Source organism: Calliopsis andreniformis, unplaced genomic scaffold (assembly GCF_051401765.1).
Source record: "Calliopsis andreniformis isolate RMS-2024a unplaced genomic scaffold, iyCalAndr_principal scaffold0114, whole genome shotgun sequence".
Taxonomy (NCBI): domain Eukaryota; kingdom Metazoa; phylum Arthropoda; class Insecta; order Hymenoptera; family Andrenidae; genus Calliopsis; species Calliopsis andreniformis.
In genome coordinates, this window is record NW_027480523.1 from 1,185,351 (window position 1) to 1,192,877 (window position 7,527).

Sequence of the window (7,527 nt, forward strand, 5' to 3'; positions counted from 1 at the left end):
TATTATGGCTGTTACGTTTATTATGGTTTTTATGACCATCATAATGGTTATTATGATGTTTCCAGGATTATTATAGTTATCATTATGTTTGTTACGATTATTATGTTTCTTAGTATGATTATGACGAATATTATTATAATAACTAAGATAATTCTGGTGGTTTTACTATGACGATTATTATGGATATAATAACGATTATCAATGTTATTTCCATGATAATTCTGTTTATTATTACGTTGTTATGATTATTACAGTTAGTCTAACTATTACTATGATTATTACGGCTATTATGATTGCTGCTACGATTATCATAGTTATTATTATGATTGTTATGATTTTTGTGGTTATTATGACGGTTACTATGATTATTATGGTTGATAGTATGGTTATTATGATTATCATGCAGATTATTATGGCTATTACGATTATTATGGTTTTTATGGCCATTATAATGGTTATTATGATTCTTTCCAAGTTTATTATGGTTCTTTTTATGACAATTATGATTATTATGTTTCATAGTATGATTATGACGTATATTGTGATCATCACTCAGATTATTCTGCTGATTATGGCTATTACGATTATTATAGGTATAATAACGATTATTAAGGTTATTTCCAAGGTAATTCTGTTTATTATTACGTTGTTATTATTATTGTTAGTCTGACTATTACTATGATTATTACGGATATTATGATCATCACTAAGATTATTCTGGTGATTATGTCTATCACGATTGTTATGTCTATAATAATGATTATTAAGGTTATTTCGATGATTATTCTGTTTATTATAACGAAGTTATGATTATTACAGTTAGTATAACTATTACTATGATCATTACGGCTATTATTATTGTTGCGATGGTTATTAGGATTGTTACTACGATTGTTATGATTGGTGTGGTCATAATGGCGGTTACTATGATTATTATGGTTGACAGTTTGGTTATTATAATTATCATTCAGATTATTATGGCTATTATGATTATTGTGGTTTTTATGTCTATTATAATGGTTATTATGATTGTTTCCAAGTTTATCATGGTTATCATTATGATTATTATGATTGTTATGTTTCATAGTATGATTATGACGAATATTATGATCATCACTAAGATTATTCCGGTGATTATGTCTATCACGATTGTTATTGCTATAATAACAATTATTAAGGTTATTTCCATGGTAATTCTGTTTATTATGACGTTGTTATGATTCTTAGAGTTAGTCTAACTATTACTATGATTATTACGGCTATTATGATTGTTGCTACGATTATCATAGTTATTATTATGATTGTTATGATTTTTGTGGTTATTATGACGGTTACTATGATTATTATGTTTGATAGTATGGTTACTATGATTATCATTCAGATTATTATGGCTGTTACGATTATTATGTTTCTTATGGCCATTATAATGGTTATTATGATTGTTTACAAGTTTATTATGGTTCTTATTATGATTATTATGATTATTATGTTTCATAGTACTATTATGACGTATATTATGACCATCCCTCAGATTATTCTGGTAATTATGACTATTACGATTATTATAGCTGCAGTAACGATTATTAAGGTTATTTCCATGATAATTCTGTTTATTGTTACGATGTTATGATTATTACAGTTAGACTAATTATTACTACAATTATTACGGCTATTATGATTGTTGCTACGATTATCATAATTATTATTATGATTGCTATGATTTTTGTGGTTATTATGACCGTTACTATGATTATTATGGGTGATAGTATGGTTGTTATGATTATTATTCAGATTATTATGTCTATTATTATTATAATGGTTTTTATGGCCATCATAATGGTTATTATGATTTTTCCAGCTTTATTATGGTTATTATTATGTTTGTTATGATTATTATGTTTCTTAGTATGATTATGACGAATATTATGATCATCACTAAGATTGTTCTGGTGATTATGACTATTACGATTATTATGGCTATAATAACGATTATGAAGGTTATTTCCATGATAATTCTGTTTATTGTTACGATGCTATGGTTATTGCAGTTATTATAACTATTACTATGATCATTACGGCTATTATGACTGTTGCTATGATTATTATGATTATTATTAGGATTGTCATGATTGTTGTGGTTATTATGACGATTACTATGATTATTATGGTTGACAGTGTGGTTATTATGATTATCATTTTGATTATTATGGCTATTACTATTATTATGGTTTTCATGACTATTATAATGGTTATTATGATTGTTTCCAAGTGTATTATGGTTATCATTATGATTATTATGATTATTATGTTTCATAGTATGATTATGACGTATGTTATGGTCACCACTAAGATTATTCTGGTGATTATGACTATTACGATTATTATAGCTATAATAACGATTATTAAGGTTATTTCCATGATTATTCTGTTTATTGTTACGATGTTCTGATTATCACAGTTAGTATAACTATTACTATGATTATTACGACTATTATGAATGTTGCTATGATTATTATGATGATTATTAAGATTGTTATGATTGTTGTGGTTATTATGACGATTACTATGATTATTATAGTTGTTAGTGTGCTTATTAAGATTATCATTTAGATTATTATGGCTGTTACGTTTATTATGGTTTTTATGGCCATCATAATGGTTATTATGATTTTTCCAGGTTTATTATGGTTATTATTATGTTTATTACGATTATTATGTTTCATAGTATGATTATGACGAATATTATGATCATCACTAAGATTGTTCTGGTGATTATGACTATTACGATTATTATGTCTATAATAATGATTATTAAGGTTATTTCGATGATTATTCTGTTTATTATAACGAAGTTATGATTATTACAGTTAGTATAACTATTACTATGATCATTACGGCTATTATGATTGTTGCGATGGTTATTAGGATTGTTACTACGATTGTTATGATTGGTGTGGTTATAATGGCGGTTACTATGATTATTATGGTCGACAGTTTGGTTATTATAATTATCATTCAGATTATTATGGCCATTATGATTATTGTGTTTTTTATGTCTTTTATAATGGTTATTATGATTGTTTCCAAGTTTATTATGGTTACCATTATGATTATTATGATTATTATGTTTCATAGTATGATTATGACGTATATTATGATCATCACTAAGATTATTCTGGTGATTATGACTATTACGATTATTATAGCTATAATAACGATTATTAAGGTTATTTCCATGATAATTCTGTTTATTGTTACGATGTTATGATTATTACAGTTAGTATAACTATTACTATGATCATTACGGCTATTATGACTGTTGCTATGATTATTATGATTATTATTAAGATTGTCATGATTGTTGTGGTTATTATGTCGATTACTACGATTATTATGGTTGACAGTGTGGTTATTATGATTATCATTCAGATTATTATGGCTATTATGATTATTGAGGTTTTTATGTCTATTATAATGGTTATTATGATTGTTTCCAAGATTATTATTTTTATCACTATGATTATTATTATTATTATGTTTCATAGTATGATTATGACGAATATTATGATCATCACTAAGATTATTCTGGTGATTATGTCTATCACCAATATTATGTCTACAATAATGTTTATTAAGGTTATTTCGATGATTATTCTGTTTATTATAACGAAGTTATTATTATTACAGTTAGTATAACTATTTCTATGATCATTACGGCTATTATGATTGTTGCTACGATTATCATAGTTATTATTATGATTGTTATGATTTTTGTGGTTAGTATGACGGTTACTATGATTATTATGGTTGATAGTTTGGATATTATAATTATCATTCAGATTATTACGGCTATTATGATTATTATGTCTTTTATGGCTATTATAATGGTAATTATGATTGTTTCCAGGTTTATTATGGTTATTATTATGTTTATTATAATTATTGTGTTTCTTAGTATGATTATGATGATTATTATGGTCATCACCGAGATTATTATGGTGATTATGATTATTACGTTTTTGATGGCTATAATAACGGTTATTAAGGTTATTTCCATGATAATTCTCTTTATTATTTCGATGTTATGATTACTACAGTTAGCATAACTATTACTATGATTATTGCGGCTATTATGATTGTTGCTATGACTATTATGATTATTATTACGATTGTTATGATTGTTGTGGTTATTATGACGATTACTATGATTATTATAGTTGTTAGTGTGGTTATTAAGATTATCATTTAGATTATTATGGCTGTTACGTTTATTATGGTTTTTATGGCCATCATAATGGTTATTATGGTTTTTCCATGTTTATTATGGTTATTATTATGTTTATTACGATTATTATGTTTCATAGTATGATTATGACGAATATTATGATCATCACTAAGATTATTCTGGTGATTATGACTATTACGATTATTATGGCTATAATAACGATTATTAAGGTTATTTCCATGGTAATTCTGTTTATTATGACGTTGTTATGATTCTTAGAGTTAGTGTAACTATTACTATGATTATTACGGCTATTATGATTGTTGTTACGATTATCATAGTTATTATTGTGATTGTTATGATTTTTGTGGTCATTATGACGGCTACTATGATTATTATGTTTGATAGTTGGTTATTATGATTATCATTTAGATTCTTATGGCTATTATGATTATTATGGTTTTTATGGCTATTATAATGGTTATTATGATTTTTCCAGGTTTATTATGGTTATTATTATGTTTATTACAATTATTATGTTTCATAGTACTATTATGACGAATATTATGATCATCACTAAGATTATGCTGGTGATTATGACTATTACGATTATTATGGCTATAATAACGATTATTAAGGTTATTTCGATGATAATTCTGTTTATTATTTCGATGTTATGATTAGTACAGATAGCATAACTATTACTATGATTATTACGACTATTATGGCTGTTGCTATGATTATTATGATTATTATTAAATCGTCATGATTGTTGTGGTTGTTATGACGATTACTATGATTATTATGGTTGACAGTGTGGTTACTATGATTATCATCTGGATTATTATGGCTATTACTATTATTATGGTTTTCATGACTATTATAATGGTTATTATGATTGTTTCCAAGTGTATTATGGTTATCATTATGATTATTATGATTATTATGTTTCATAGTATGATTATGACGTATGTTATGATCACCACTAAGATTATTCTGGTGATTATGACTATTACGATTATTATAGCTATAATAACGATTATTAAGGTTATTTCCATGTGTATTCTGTTTATTGTTACGATGTTATGATTATTACAGTTAGTATAACTATTACTATGATCATTACGGCTATTATGACTGTTGCTACGATTATCATAGTTATTATTATGATTGTTATGATTTTTGTGGTTAGTATGACGGTTACTATGATTATTATGGATGATAGTTTGGTTATTATAATTATCATTCAGATTATTACGGCTATTATGATTATTATGGTTTTTATGGCTGTTACAATGGTAATTATGATTGTTTCCACGTTTATTATTGTTATTATTATGATTATTATTATTATTGTGTTTCTTAGTATGATTATGATGATTATTATGGTCATCACTGAGATTATTATGGTGATTATGATTATTACGTTTTTTATGGCTATAATAACTGTTATTAAGGTTATTTCCATGATAATTCTGTTTATTATTTCGATGTTATGATTACAACAGCTAGCATAACTATTACTATGATTATTACGACTATTATGACTGTTGCTATGATTATTATGATTATTATTACCATTGTTATAATTGTTGTGGTTATTATGACGATTACTATGATTATTATGGTTGACTGTGTGGTTATTATGATTATCATTTAGATTATTATGCCTGTTATGGTTATTATGGTTTTTATGGCTATTATAATGGTTATTATGATTGCTTCCAAGTTTATTATGGTTATTATTATGATTATTACGATTATTATGTTTCATAGTGTGATTATGACGAATATTATGATCATCACTAAGATTATTCTGGTGATTGTGACTATTACGATTATTATGGTTATAATAACGATTATAAAGGTTATTTCCATGACAATTCTGTTTATTACTACGATGTTATGATTACTAGAGTTAGTATAACTATTACTATGATTATTGCGGCTATTATGATTGTTGCTATGATTATTATGATTATTATTACGATTGTTATGTTTGTTGTGTTTGTTATGACGATTACTATGATTATTATGGTTGATAGTGTGGTTATTATGATTATCATTTAGATTATTATGGCTGTTACGTTTATTATGGTTTTTATGACCATCATAATGGTTATTATGATTTTTCCAGGTTTATTATGGTTATCATTATGTTTGTTACGATTATTATGTTTCTTAGTATGATTATGACGAATATTATCATAATCACTAAGATAATTCTGGTGGTTTTGACTATGACGATTATTATGGATATAATAACGATTATCAATGTTATTTCCATGATAATTCTGTTTATTATTACGTTGTTATGATTATTACAGTTTGTCTAACTATTACTATGATTATTACGGCTATTATGATTGTTGCTACGATTATCATAGTTATTAGTATGGTTGATAGTATGGTTATTGTGATTATCATGCAGATTATTATGGCTCATACGATTATTATGGTTTTTATGGCCATTATAATGGTTATTATGATTCTTTCCAAGTTTATTATGGTTCTTTTTATGATTATTATGATTATTATGTTTCATAGTATGATTATGACGTATATTATGATCAACACTAAGATTATTCTGGTGATTATGACTATTACGATTATTATAGCTATAATAACGATTATTAAGGTTATTTCCATGATAATTCTGTTTATTGTTACGATGTTATGATTATTACAGTTAGTATAACTATTACTATGATCATTACGGCTATTATGACTGTTGCTATGATTATTATGATTATTATTAAGATTGTCGTGATTGTTGTGGTTATTATGTCGATTACTACGATTATTATCTTTGACAGAGTGGTTATTATGATTATCATTCAGATTATTATGGCTATTATGATTATTGAGGTTTTTATGTCTATTATAATGGTTATTATGATTGTTTCCAAGATTATTATTTTTATCACTATGATTATTATTATTATTATGTTTCATAGTATGATTATGACGAATATTATGATCATCACTAAGATTATTCTGGTGATTATGTCTATCACCAATATTATGTCTACAATAATGTTTATTAAGGTTATTTCGATGATTATTCTGTTTATTATAACGAAGTTATTATTATTACAGTTAGTATAACTATTTCTATGATCATTACGGCTATTATGATTGTTGCTACGATTATCATAGTTATTATTATGATTGTTATGATTTTTGTGGTTAGTATGACGGTTACTATGATTATTGTGGTTGATAGTTTGGATATTATAATTATCATTCAGATTATTACGGCTATTATGATTATTATGACTTTTATGGCTATTATAATGGTA